We start from the raw sequence: 14,290 nt of genomic DNA, 5'->3' as shown, positions 1-14,290 counted from the left end.
CTAGTATTATATTATTTTGCATTGTATTGTATTATTCCCCCAAAATTGAATTAGATTAAGCGAGTCCATTATATTATACCAGTAACAGCGTACTGCACAATAAATGCAGTGAATACACTTGACTTGAGTATTCCTAGTTTTCATCCCCTTTCTCTGTATGTTTAGCATTCGTTTGCTTTTCACGTTAAAACTGATTAAGTCAGTGTCCATCCATCCATCCATTTTCCAACCCGCTGAATCCGAACACAGGGTCTGGATTAAGTCAGTGTTTGTGTTGCAATTACTTTGCACTTTTTCTTTAATTTTTCACTTAAGCTGGCACTATAGCCTTCAATCTGCCTCAAGAATGATTGAAGATATGAAAACGTCGAGGAAGTGACGGCGAAGACGGTGGGGATGCGAACTGCACCCGTACGCATGCGCCACATGGTCACCCTGCTGGCCGCTGCAGAGAGTTGATTCTACACTAAAATAAAATTAGGAATAACCTTGGAGGTCAATCATCACCCTGAAAGTGGATAGTAGACGTCACGTAGTATGTGTGTACCAAATTTCAGGTCAATAAGTCAAACGGTTTGAGAGCTGCAGGTGATTTATAACCCTGGACAGACAAACGAACACCCACGGTAGTGTATTATATTTTACCAGTAATGGCGTGCTGCACGGTGCAGTGAATACACTTGACTTGAGCATCCTAGTTTTCATCCTCTTTCTCTTTACGTTTATCATTCGTTTGCTCAGAGGTTGATGTGCGTGCTTCTTCCTGAGCAGCTCTTCTTTTCTCCACCCTAGCGGACCGCTGCTTCTCTTTTTTCATCGGCATCTTTTCGCGTTAAAACTGATTAAGTTAGTTTTTATGTTGCAATGACTTAGTACGTTTTCTTTAACTTTTCACTTAAGCTGGCACTTAAGTCTTCAATCTGCCACAAGAATGAGTAGCGAAGGCGGTAGGGAATGAGAACAGCGCCCGTACGCATGCGCCGCACGGCGCGCTGCCGAGAGTTGATTCTATAGTAAAATAAAATAAAAATATAAAGAGTAATAAAAATCATCACTCCGAAAGCGAGTAGTAGACGTCACGTAGTGTATATGTACCAAATTCCAAGTCAATAGGTGAAACGGTTTGCGAACTATAGGTGATTTAAAATCCTGGACAGACAAACGAACACCCACGGTAGTAGCCTATATTATCCCCGATACTTAATTGGATTAAATGGGTCTGAGAATATTGTACTCTAGATTTTTTTTTATCTAATGTGGGAGCCCCGTTTTTGCGGAGCCCGGATCAGCTACACCTTTTTCAGTTCTGCACCATATAGTCCATTGTAAATCCGGCAATGGAATATTTCTGTGGTGCCCCCCCAACCAAGCACCTGCTTATTTTGCTTAATGGTTAACTCCGCCCTGATTGTAATTAATTATTCTCCTCAATAACGAATTATATTAAGTGGGCTCGAGTTTAATTATAACACGTCACGGTGCGCACCAATCTTAAAAAGAGCCACATTCTAAATTGTTCAGTTTTTCAAAAGACTAAGAGAAGCGATATGAGAATTATTAACTTACTTTTTGTTGACACCCCTTTAGTTTAAAAGCCACCTTAGGACATGAAGGTAAAGACAACTGAGAAGGGACGAGTTTGTTTTTTTATTTTTTATGTTTTTACTCGTAAGCGCTGGCCGCTTTTTCACTTTAGTGACGCACGCTTGCGCAGTACGTTTGTTTCCACATCTGAACAGCTGACGGATTCAATTTCGGTCAGCTGATGCGTCAAAAAACACAGCAACCTTTAGAACGATCACCTTGTAAAACTTCAAAAGCACACGAGATAACACATTAAAAATGTGAATCTGCCGCGAAGATAACGGGAGAGCCACCAGCGCTGGCGCGTCACTCGTTCAGCAGGTGGTGACGTTAGCGGCGCTGTGCTGGTATCGCCTGTCACAAATACAAATTAGGACTCGCTGTGCGCTCGGGACTGCGCTGAATTTTTAAAACAAAGTCACTCTCCAGCTTTTACAAATGAAAAATGAGTAAAGACAGTTAAAGCCGCCTGTGCTTTTAGGATGCGCTTCCTATTCCGTGATCTTCTTTCACGGAATACCTCATGGAGTTACAGGATGGGTCCCTCAGTCCATTACTTGTTTACCTAATGTCTCTGATCAAGTCTGCAGACATCTATTTTTGTAGCACAAAAGACTTTTATTTATGTATTCTTCTAATGTAACGTTAACGGATATTGTTTCTCCACCTGTGAGCCACGATCCGCGCCGAAGCCGGTGGGCTGTCATTCAGAATAATACACCACATTCATTAGCTGGGGATCTTGACGGGAAACATGGACGTGAGCTCCCAGTCGAGCAGTGGAGGTCTCCATGTGAGCAGTGCAAAGCGAAACCCAGGAAATGAGGTTAGTGGACCCCTGGGTTGGCCTGGGGGTCCACGGCTTCCAAAAAGTGCATTCACTCTTCATTTAATTCACTTTGTTTAGTTGCTGAGCCCGCTTTCATTTACAGGATGTCTAAACCATTTAAAGAGAATTCGAAATGTTTTCTGACCCCTTCACTTTCTTCCCACTATATTGTGTTGCAGATTCGATTGTGAATGGACACATTTGCCATTGTTGCCCATCGGTCTGCATTCAGTAACCCATAATGACAAAGAGAAGGCATGTTTTCAGAAAAGGTTTGCAAATTTATTAAAAATTAAAAAAAAAAAACTGAAGTTTCTTATTTAGAGAAGTATTCTGACCCTTAATTCAGTACTTTGTGAGAGCCCCTTAGGCAGCAATTCCAGCTTTGAGTCTTCTTGGGTAAATATCTACAAGCTTAGCACCCCTGGATTTGAGCAGCTGATCCCACTCTTCCTGGCAGATCACCTCAAGCTCCATTAGACTGAAGATGAAGAGTCTGTAAACGGCCATCTTCAGGTCTCTCCACACATGTTTAATGGGTCACTCGAAGTCACTCAAATGCCGTTCGCCGACTTGTCCTGAAGCCCCGCAAGGTGAAGCATCGCCTCAGTCTGGGGTGGTGTGCCCTCTAGAGCAGGTTTCCTTCAAGGACCTCTCTGGATTTGACTGCATTCATTTTTGACCAGTCCCCCTGTCCCTGTGATCCCCATAGCGTGAAGCTGCCACCACCATGCTTCACTTTAGAGATGGGATTCAGCAGGCGAGGAGCAGTCTCTGGTCTTTGTAAGACACAGGTGCTTGGGAGTTTCATTTTTGTCTCATCATGGCAGAGACTCTTTTCCCTCCTGCTCGCTGTCATATGCCATTTACACAAGAGTGTCTTCTGTTGGGCCTCCCTACCATAAAGGGCTGATTGATGGAGATGGTCGTCCTTCCCACAGGTTCACCCAGTGGACTATTAGAGAGACCCTTGTGTTCTTGATCACCTCCCTGACTTTAGGCTCTTCTTGCTTTCTTCCCATAAACGTCTGACTGATGGAGGGCTGCTGAGATGGTCGTCCTTCTGATTGGTTCTCCCATCTCAGCAGAGGTCTTCTGAAACTCTTAGAGTGACCACTGGCTTCTGGGTTACCTCCCTGACCAAGACCCTTTTTGCTTCATTACTCAGTTTGGCTGGAATGGACGACTCCAGGAAGACTCCTGGTGGTCCCAAACGTCTTATATTTCTCAATTGTTGAGGCCACAAAGCTTTAGATATGGTTCGACCCCCCTTGCCCTGATCTACACCTCACCGCAATTTGATCATGGAGGTCTACAGAGAGTTCCTTGGACTGCTTGGGTTGGTGTTTCTCCTGACCTGCTGTGTGAATCGGGGGTCCATCTATCCACGGGGTACACATGTGTGGGCCTTTCTAAGTGATGTCCAATCACTCAGGTGGACTCCAGTCAAGGAATGAAAGCAAACCAGAGGCACCTGAGCACCAACTGGAGGGCTACAGCGAAAGGCTCTGAAGACTTCCATGAAGGAGAGATGCCAGTTTTGGAATTGTTAATAATTTTGCACACCGCTCTGGTCACATGTCTTCACGTTGTCTTCACGGGTTACTGAGTGTAGACTGATGGGCACAAATGGCAAACGTGTCCATTTACAATAAAATCTAAAACACACTAAAGAGTGCTGAAGGTGAAGGGGTCTCAAGACTTTATGAACCCACTGTAGATGGCCTGCCGCCACTAGAGGGCAGCCCCCACTGGCATGCATGGAAGCTCAACCCTGGTGGTGGCCATGGCCCCCCAGGGGGTGCCTGGACGTTTGCTGAGGCCTTGGTTAGAAGGTTGTGGAGCCCTCGAAAAGGGGCCGCCTCACTCCATTCAGGGAGTAGCAAAGAGAAACCGCCCAATCAGAACACCGAACTCCGCCCCTAACGGTTTGCTGACTATAAGGACCCCGGGCTCCAGGAAGGTGTTGTCTTTTGGATGACACTGGAGCTCCTGAAAGCACCGAAAAAAACAACCTTTTTGAAATTTCCCCTTTTCTTTTGGCTCACAAGCTTGGGAAATGATGCCAAGACGGGCATAACTTTGATGTAGTTTTCCTATATATTAAAATGGGACATCCCAATTGGAGCCCTAAATATTGATCAAGTTGTGTGTCATTCCTGTACCCAGCCACCCTATACAATATATACATATCTTATATATAAACGTCTACGCGTGGAAGTGTGTGTGTCTGTCTGTCCAGCCCAGAAGTGCGAAGCTACAGCATGAAGCTCAAAGAAAGTGACTCTGTCACCAAAGAAAAGAGAAACTCGCTTAGCTGCTAACACACGTCAGGCGAGCACGTCAGCAAAACGGAACCTCAGAGGAGAGAGAAACTCGCTTAACCGCTGATAGATGATGGAAGTGAGCACATCAGCAAAACGAAACTGCTGAGGAAAAGAGAACCTCGCTTAGCTGCTAATACACAAGTGAGGCGAGCACATCGGCAAAATGAAACCTCAGAGGACAGAGAAACTCGCTTAACCGCTGATAGATGATGGAGGTGAGCACATCAGCAGAATAAAGCCTCTGAGGAGACAGAAACGCGCTTAGCCACTGATAGACAAGGGGGACGAACACATCGGCAAAACGAAAACCGCTGAGGAAAAGAAAACCTCGCTTAGCTGCTAATGGACAATGGAGGCAAGCAGGTCGGCAAAACCTTAAACATCAGACTTTGTGCCAAGAGATTGACCCAGGACCGTCTCGCAATGACGTAGAACATGAGATTCTTGCAAGACACGCCCTACTTACAAATAAATAAGAGCAAGGGCTGCCAGCAACACACTCAGTCGTGTCTTGGCTTTGAGCACAGGCAGATCCAGGGCTCTCAGCGCATATAAAGCGTATAAGGACAGTACGTTATAGATGAAACTTAGACAGCTAAGCGAAGAAGAAAGCAGTGAGGAGAAAAGAGATTCAAAAAAGAAACAGAATAATCGAGGTGCAAATTCAGAAAATAAGGAAAGTTATTATCAGCCCGGAACAAGTGGAATTGAAAAAAAAGCAGGACAAGCGAGGTCCGAAATAAAAGACAAAGAGTAGAAAACAAAGTAAAACATCATAAAGAGGTTAAAAAACAAGGGGTCCAAACACATGCAGAGCAGGTTAGAGAAAATGAAAACTGGAATTCAAAAGACTCAAAAAAAAAAAAAAACGTAGGCACGAAACACATGCAGAGCAAGATACAGAATACGAAAAGCAAAAAAAAAACGAAAGTGCCAAAAAAAGAAAGTAAACATTGCATTAACAAAAAAATGACAAATTATTATTCGGAGAAATAACAAAAAGGCGAATAGAGATCGAATATATGGACACAGGTGATATGTCAGAAGTATGTAAATATTGGAAGGCGTTGAAGTTTGAAGTCAAGAGAATTTCAAAAACGGAGTTTACTTCACATGTATTTATTGGTTACTTTGCAAAAAAAATGATCAACTGCTGATGATGTCGATCGTTTTGTCTGTGCTGAAATTCCAAAACAGAGAAACCGATCCTGAATTATGGTACAAAGTCATTAAACACGTCTCATGGACTTCATTAAAAAGATTCAGCACATTGGGACTCAAAAGATTCCAAATATTGATTTTACAGAAGTTCTGAAATAAAAGTGAAAGTAATTAAATAGCAACAATTCAAAGAAAAAGTGTGTATCCGGAAAAACAAAAATGGGGGTTGGCGAGCGAAGCCCCCTATTATATATATATATGTGTGTGTGTGTGTGTGTGTATGTATATGAGAGAGCGAGAGAGAGAGACTTTTGCCGTAGTAATCTCTAACCAACATACTTCCAGGGAGTATGCTCCCCTTGCTGGATGCACTTTATTAGGGGAAAAACTGAATTTAAATAAGTTTAGCACAAGGCTGCAACATAAAGGAATGACTAAAAAGTGCAGGAGTCTGAAAACGTTGTGAATCCACTGCATATTTATGTACACATACATTATACATACAGAGAGAGACACACACAGAGCCTGCAATGTCCAAACTTAAAATTATCCCTGGTAGCCATCACAGCGCAACACAAGAACAGCATGCGATCCCTCAGAAGCGAGAGTACGTCATGTCAAATGTTAAACACAAAGAGAGTGCGATCCACCAGCTATCTGTTTTGAGGGAGAGTGAAGCAGAGAGAAGGAGAGATGAAAGAGAAACAGATTTCAAAAGGTTACTCTGGCACCAAAGAATTTTAACAACAGCAGGTGTTTCAGTTGTGATTGTAAAGCCAAATGCAAGCAATCAAATTTCGATAAAACGTAAAGAAGACATGAAGTAAAAACAAAACATGTCGGCATGCCTGGCTGTTCCCCAGCTGCCAGCTCTAAGCGGCTTGTCAAGTTACCCGTACACTTCACCCGTTGTTAATGCCAGCTCCATAATTATAAGAGGTGCGATTTGCCAAACAATCTTTCCAAAGTGTACGAGATTCGTCAAAAACGCCAGTCTGTTTACCTGTACAGAAACCATCTGTCAGTGCCTCGAGGAAAGGTTTTATTTTTACAAAATGATTTCCCACATCTGGGAAAAGTGACGGGAGAATTGTTGTCAACAAAATGGCCAAAACGCCTTTCTCTTGTTATCAGCTGTATAGAAGGCGTTTCAAGGAAAGGTTTTGCTGATGAGTATGTTTTAACTTCAGGCTTCTGATTACGCACCATAAAAGTCCACAAAGCCATCCGTGCCATCGTCAGAGGACACGTGCAGCCTAGGAACAGATGAAATTCATGGAGGGCAGTGTTTCTCAACCTTAATGATCTCATGACCCAGTTTTACCTTTTCAAGGTCATCGCCGACCCACAGGCAGTAATCAAAAGAGTGTGACTATAAGAATTTTACACAGCATTTTTTTGCAAACCGCAGTAGGTGAAATGCCCACTCGTACCCCATGTCATGGCAGTCAATGGGCTTGACTAGATCTGGCACACCGGACTGAGGGTTGACTACATAAACTGATGCCTCTTCTCTCCAGTGTTGCCACTTGGGCAATTTTTCACGCCAAATTGGGCTTCTTTTTCAAATACCGTTGAGGGAAAATTTAGGCAGTGGCGAGTCGCGGTTTTTGGGCTAGTTTTAATAGACGTGGGCGATATTTCAGCGTCATCGATGACATCACATCGAACGGTTATTGCATGACGTTGCATGAAAATAAATGTACGGACTTGTATTCTTTCAAAGATATGTTTGATCGATTATACTCTAGCTATCGGTTACATCGAACACTGATAAAAATTTCGGAGCATCTCAATTAATCATATTGTCATCACGGGTAAGGGGTCGAAATATGAGCTGCGGTACTGTGCAGATTGGGAAAAAGAAATGGAATCGAACGACTGGATCCAGAGAATTCCAGCAGACTCCAGAACAGTTTTCTGCAAGTATCGCTGACGTGAAATTCACAACTGAAAAGCACCATCGCAACACAGCTCCTCATTCTAATGCTCTTTCTGACGTCGGATGTGAGCCCGCAAAGCCGGTCGTTGTTGACAACTCAGTCAAGGCTGCTGAACTGCAGTTAGCTGTATACATCTATCTTCATCTACGGCAGACTATGACATGGACGACCTCGATGCTTTAAATTTCTCCTAGTTAACAATATTCTAAAACGTATAACCTTCTACTATGCCATGTCATACACGTGCGATTAGGAGGAAGCCGAGTGGACCAAGTGGAGGTAATTACCTGCTAGGCCAGGGGGTGGCGCGGTGTGCTAAACCTGCTTCTGTTGTCTCTGCCAGCCAGATATGGGAAAACCTACCTGATTTATCAGCAACCACATCACTTTTGGTTCTGGCGACCAGAACAACGTCATTTCCGGTCCCGGCGCTACAGAAGATGCCACTTCAGGTTCCAGCAGCACGAAAGATGCCACTTCTGGCTCCGGCACCCAGAACAACGTCATTTCCAGTCCCGGCGCCGTGAAGGATGCCACTTCAGGTTCCGGCAGCACGAAAGACGTCACTTCTGGTTCCGGTGCCAAGAGTGACGTCACTTCCGGTGCCCAGAACTATCGTCTCTTTCGGTTCCGACCTCAGATGACATCACGTTCGGTTTCTACCTTTAAATCTGCCGTTTTTTCCACCACTAAAAACAATTTGACAAGACCACTTCTTGTTAATTCTCATACCCTTTTTCAGCCAGGTACAATAGACGGGGTGGCTGCCCCATACCCAGCGTATCTCAGCCTTTAAGTATTTGCGACCCGAGTTTTCCTAACAGTTCGCACCCCCCCCCTAACTTTTTTTGAAAGGAACCCACTAATACCAATTTGTTCTTTTTTAATTAATGATATATCATAGATGCATATTTTATTATACCCACCTAACTTTTATCGACATTTATCTAACTCTATATTTATTTTTCTAGTATCAGAATGTAGTTTAAGTTAATTTGTTTTGGTTTCATTAGATGTATTTTTCATATTTTTGATTCTTGTTTTTTTCACATCTTCACGCCCCCCTTTTTTGTTACTTCATGCCCCCCTAGGGGGGCCCGCCCCACAGTTTGAGAACCACTGCCCTAACCTTTCTACTGTGTTGAGACTAATTCTTTTACAGCCATTAAAAGCTAACATCGTCGTACAGCCAGACACAAAATGGCATCTCGCACCTTGAATACCACAAACAACTCATCTTATTGTCTTTCTGTTTGTTCTGCATACACTATGTTTGTTTGTTTATGCTTTCCTTTGAGCGGGATTCTTATTTTCTGGGTTTTTGCATTAGCTCTGACACTGTCCTGCATGTCACTATGCTGCACTGAATGTCATGTTGTGTCACTGGCTGTGACTCTACACACAGTTTGCATGTAGAGTATAGAATGATCTTCAAATATAAAACGCGGCAGTTTTGATTGCGCAGGGGGTCCTCGGGTTATGACACAGTTCCGTTCCTACGACAGTGATGTAACCCGAATTTTGGTAAGTCGAAATGCACACTAGCCTAAGTCCATTACCTATCCTAACACATTTGCAAAGTCATAATCTAGAACATAAAAACACAACTAAGCCACAGAAGAAGGAAAAGGACATAAATATAATGTACTGCACACTGTACTGCAGTAACAGAAAAAATGAGTGTAAAAAAAAATCCTTACCTTTATTCCTTCTCGCGTCTCAATTTTTTAATATTTTTATGGGAGTAAGCGTTGTAAACTTGAAACGTTGTATGTCGAGATGTTGTAACCCCCTGTATTTCTGTTATATTGTTCAATTTGTTAAGTTTTATTGGACTACTTTTGTTACTTTTGGGCTACTTTTTGGCCCAAGTTTGGCTAGAAAAATACAGACCCTCTGGCAACCCTGCTTCTCTCTCTCTCTCTCACCTAGGCCCTACCTAATCTTACAGACTCCACTTCTGGCTCCAGACCCCGCCCTACTCCTGATCTCACTTCCTGTTCCAACCCTGTGGACCCTCCCCTTCCTCCTCACCATCTATAAAACCCAGCCAGTCCGATCTTGGACACAGTCCCGACAGACTACTCGGTATTTGCTCCATTGATTTTTTTCCTTTGCAGGAATATGAACCCCAAACCTTTTTCCGGTTTCTTTGTTTTCCTTGCACACCTAATAATGGCAGCCCACAATCCAATGATGGAAGCCCACTCAGCTTGAGAAACACCGCTGATTTGCCTTAACCCTAACCCCTAACCCTAACCAAACCTTAACCCTTGTCAGGAAAACAGACAACAAGTTCCTTGAGTTAAACCAGGAGAAGCGTGCAAATGGCAAAACAAATGATAATAAAACATAAAAGGAAGAGACCGAAATGAGAGGCAAAAAAATGAACAGTCAGGCCAGAAGCTGAAAAATGGACACGGAAAATAATCAGAAAGAGAATTCAAAAAGGTTAAGAAGGTTGTATTTCGCAGATCAGTAGAATAAGCTGAAATTTCATCCAGTCTGCTGATTAAGTCACGGTCACGACCCCGGAGACCACGCCCCTAGAAATGCAGGACACGACCTTGACAACGGCACACAAAAATGGCTTTCATGAGGGGAAAAGGCTATAAGACCTCAAGTGATGGATCTGATAAATGTGCCTTGCGCCCTGGAGAGGCAGTGAAGAGCAGCTATTAAAGGTGCCCAACACTCATGTCACGCCACGCACATTCAGAAATGGCATTTACCCTTTAAGTACTAATTTTTGCATCGCTATTACCAGTATAAGCTGCCCATAGACACTTGTGAATGAACGTTCTTTATGTTTCGACAGTCTGTGTTACGCTGGGCTCCTGCAAATGCTGTTCCATCAGCGGAGATGAGTAAACTCAGGCTGTCGGTGTGACTAACAGTGAACGATTTATTTCAGATTACGACAACACTATTACGTTTAAATGTAGAAGCGGCCATTTTCAACTATAACAATCTCCATTCAAACTACCATCTTCACCCACACTAAAATAACTGAAAACACGCATGATGTAGACGTTCATATGCACCGGGCATGCACGCGTCGACTGACACCAGAAGTAGAAGTGTCCTCCTTGAAGGAGGTCACACCGATGGCCACTCAATTTGTCGTAAAAACATAGCGATCAGTAAATTGTTTGTCTTTTGTACACGTAATCAGCCACTTATACAGTACATATGAAGTTAGGCAACACAACAAGCGCCATGGAACGCAACTCCTCTATATGTGCTATGTCGGAATATAAAGAGTGACCAATCAGAATGAGACGTTGCAATGAGCAGGAGAAGGGCCACGTAAAAACAACAACAACAACAACATTTATTTATACAGCACATTTTCATACAAATAATGCTTGCTCAAAGTGCAATAAATATGAACCAATCAGAGTCTGTGTCTTCAAAACTGTCTCCTTTTAACCTTCGAGACTCAGACTCTGAGCTGGCGTTTTCAGAAGCATACGGCTGTGGAGAGCGTTTCCGAAAGACTTCGTGTTCAGAATTTGCAAATGCTGGGGCATCATGGACGAGAGTTGAAAACAGAGACTAATGACTGTGTTTTTCAAATGTATATTCAGAAATTTGTAATAATAATAATAATAATAATTGTTGCACTGCTCTATTGTGCATGAATCCGGCTCTGGCCCAACGGTTGTTCCTATCTGCATTCCAATATTTGCGGCCTGAGCAGGCAGCCGATTTGTTACGACCCTGAATTGGATTAATGAAGAATGGCCCTTAAAAGTTTTGAATTTTAACATTTTGCGTTTTTCAAATGTGTATTCAGAAATTTCTAATAATAATAATAATAATAATAATAATAATAATAATAATAATAATAATAATACTTGTTGCCCTGCTCTATAGTGCATGAATCCGGCTTTGGCCCAACGGCTGTTCCTATCTGCATTCCAATATCTGCGGCCTGAGCAGGCAGCCGATTTGTTACGACCCTGAATTGGATTAATGAAGAATGGCCTCAAAAGGTTTGAATTTTAACATTTTTCACAATCTTTGCATACATTCATTTGCCCCGGAACCTTAACTTTGTTAGTTAAAAATTTAAACGAATAATAATACAATATGAAGAGTGACCAATCAGAATGAGACATTGCAATGAGCAGGATCCAATTGGAGAAGGGCCACGTCTATCTTATCTATCTATCTAATAAATATGAACAAATCAGAGTCTGTGTCTACAAAACTCTCTCCTTTTAACCTTCGAGACTCAGACTCTGAGCTGGCGTTTTCAGAAGCATACAGCTGTGGAGAGCGTTTTCGAAAGCCTTCGTTTTCAGAATTTGCAAATGCTGGGGTATCATGGACGAGAGTTGAAAACAGAGACTAATGACTGCGTTTTTCAAATGTATATTCAGAAATTTGTAATAATAATAATAATAATAATTGTTGCACTGCTCTATTGTGCATGAATCCGGCTCTGGCCCAACGGTTGTTCCTATCTGCATTCCAATATTTGCGGCCTGAGCAGGCAGCCGATTCGTTACGACCCTGAATTGGATTAATGAAGAATGGCCCTTAAAAGTTTTGAATTTTAACATTTTTCACAATCTTTGCATACATGCTTTAGCCCCAGAAGCTCATTTTTTTTTAGTTAAAAATTAAAAATAATAATAATACAAAGCGGGTGGCACGGTGGCGTGGTAGCGCTGCTGCCTCACAGTCAGAAGACTCGGGCTCGCTTCCCGGGTCCTCCCTACGTGGACTTTGCATGTTCTCGATCCCCGTGTCTGTGTGGGTTTCCTCCTACAGTCCAAAGACATGCAGGTTAGGTGCATTGGCGATCCTAAATTGTCCCTGTGTGTGTGTGTGTGTGCCCTGCAGTGGGCTGGCGCCCTGCCTGGGGGTTTGTTCCTGCCTTGCGCCCTGTGTTGGCTGGGATTGGCTCCAGCAGACCCCCGTGACCCTGTAGTTAGGATATAGCAGGTTGGATAAGAGATGGATGGATAATACAAAGCACTCCGCCCCCACTGGATTACAACGGCTGTCTATTGGGCACCACAGTACAAATGAAGCAAAAGCCTTAAAGCATACCAAATATGTCCAAATAATACCAAAGTTATCCTTTACCTATTAGAACGTGAATTCTGCACTAAACGATATTTAACTATCGAGACGCCCCATCCAGGTATGCAGCCCAGAACACGAAAATGGATAGATGGATAAACGACAGCATTTACAGACTGGTAATACCAAGCAAGAAAACCTTTAAATAAGCAGTGGCCAGAATTATTAAAACAGGGTTAGTTCAATAGGAAAGACCAGCATACACAAAAAAAAAAAAAATAAAATAAAATAAAACTGGGATAAAACTGGGAGCAGCTGGAAAGCATCAAATAAAACTCCATTAATGTCTCTGAGTTGTCTGAGGCCGGATCCGTCAAGTTACGCTCACATGGCTTTTTATTGCCTCGTTGTCACTGGCGGGTCCTTGTTTGTACAGACTTACAGTCCACAAGAGCACTTAAGACGTTCACAAATAGTGAACTCTTAAGAACTTGCTCATTTCCCCAAAATCCTTCACTTTATTGCTCTAACAGCGTCACTTTCATGTAATTGGATTTGGTTGCGCTCGTACAAACGAAACTTTAATACAAACAGATTAGTAACTCAATCCCTTCATTTCCTGACCCACTTACTCAGACCTCTGGATTGTGGTGCACTGAACACCCTAATCCTTTAGTTGTAGGCGCCAAGTCAGCTTGGGATGAAGGGCACACTCAAACACACACAAACATGCCAACACTCAGTAATACCAGGCCAGCTTTGAGGTGGCGGGTCTCCTAACAAACAAGTCTTCAGAATGGCCGGGGAAGCTCGAGAACATGGAGTAAAATTACAAAGATAAGGTGCGAAGGTGTAAACTTGAGAAACTCAACTCTCTGCATGAGATATTGGGATGATGACTTAGCTGCTAGCTTGAGTCCAGCAGGCAGTTGATCTCAATGGACCGAATGGTCTCCACAAGTCTGTTAAACTTCTTATTATGTTCATTCTCAATGTCCTCAGGCTGTGAGTGGGAAGCACTAACCATTGTGGGCCCAAGTAATCCTTAAGCAGCTCAATTTATTATTTTTCCTTGAATAAAAGGTAAAAAAGGGCACTGCTCACACCACAGGACATCTACGTTTGCAGTTTTGCACCGTGGTAAGCTTTAGTTGAGCAGCTACCGCTTCTCTCCTGTCCTGGTGATGTCAACGGAGCTGTTTACTCAGCCCACCACCTTACTGCGTGGCTCCGCTACCAAATTCTATCTCTCCACAGAACAAATCCTGCCGACTACGCCAATTGTATTGCTATGGACTCACACCACAATCCTTCTCATTTTGTAGATTTGCACAATGATAACTGCTGCTGGTCGCCCACAAACCTGCAATATCTGGATTGTACCGGCCCTCAGAAGCAGTTACTTATCA

General features: G+C 43.1%; 1 protein-coding gene across 3 annotated transcripts in view; it reads right to left on the bottom strand.

The window, feature by feature from the left end:
- The window catches only part of arnt2 (aryl-hydrocarbon receptor nuclear translocator 2), a 209,194-nt gene that overhangs the window by 20,695 nt on the left and 174,209 nt on the right, over window positions 1-14,290 (bottom strand). The window lies entirely within an intron of this gene.

The sequence above is a fragment of the Polypterus senegalus genome, chromosome 12 (genome assembly GCF_016835505.1).
Source record: "Polypterus senegalus isolate Bchr_013 chromosome 12, ASM1683550v1, whole genome shotgun sequence".
In the NCBI taxonomy this organism is placed as follows: domain Eukaryota; kingdom Metazoa; phylum Chordata; class Cladistia; order Polypteriformes; family Polypteridae; genus Polypterus; species Polypterus senegalus.
The sequence above is the reverse complement of the archived record's forward strand: the minus strand, read 5'-3'. Positions and strand labels throughout refer to the sequence as shown.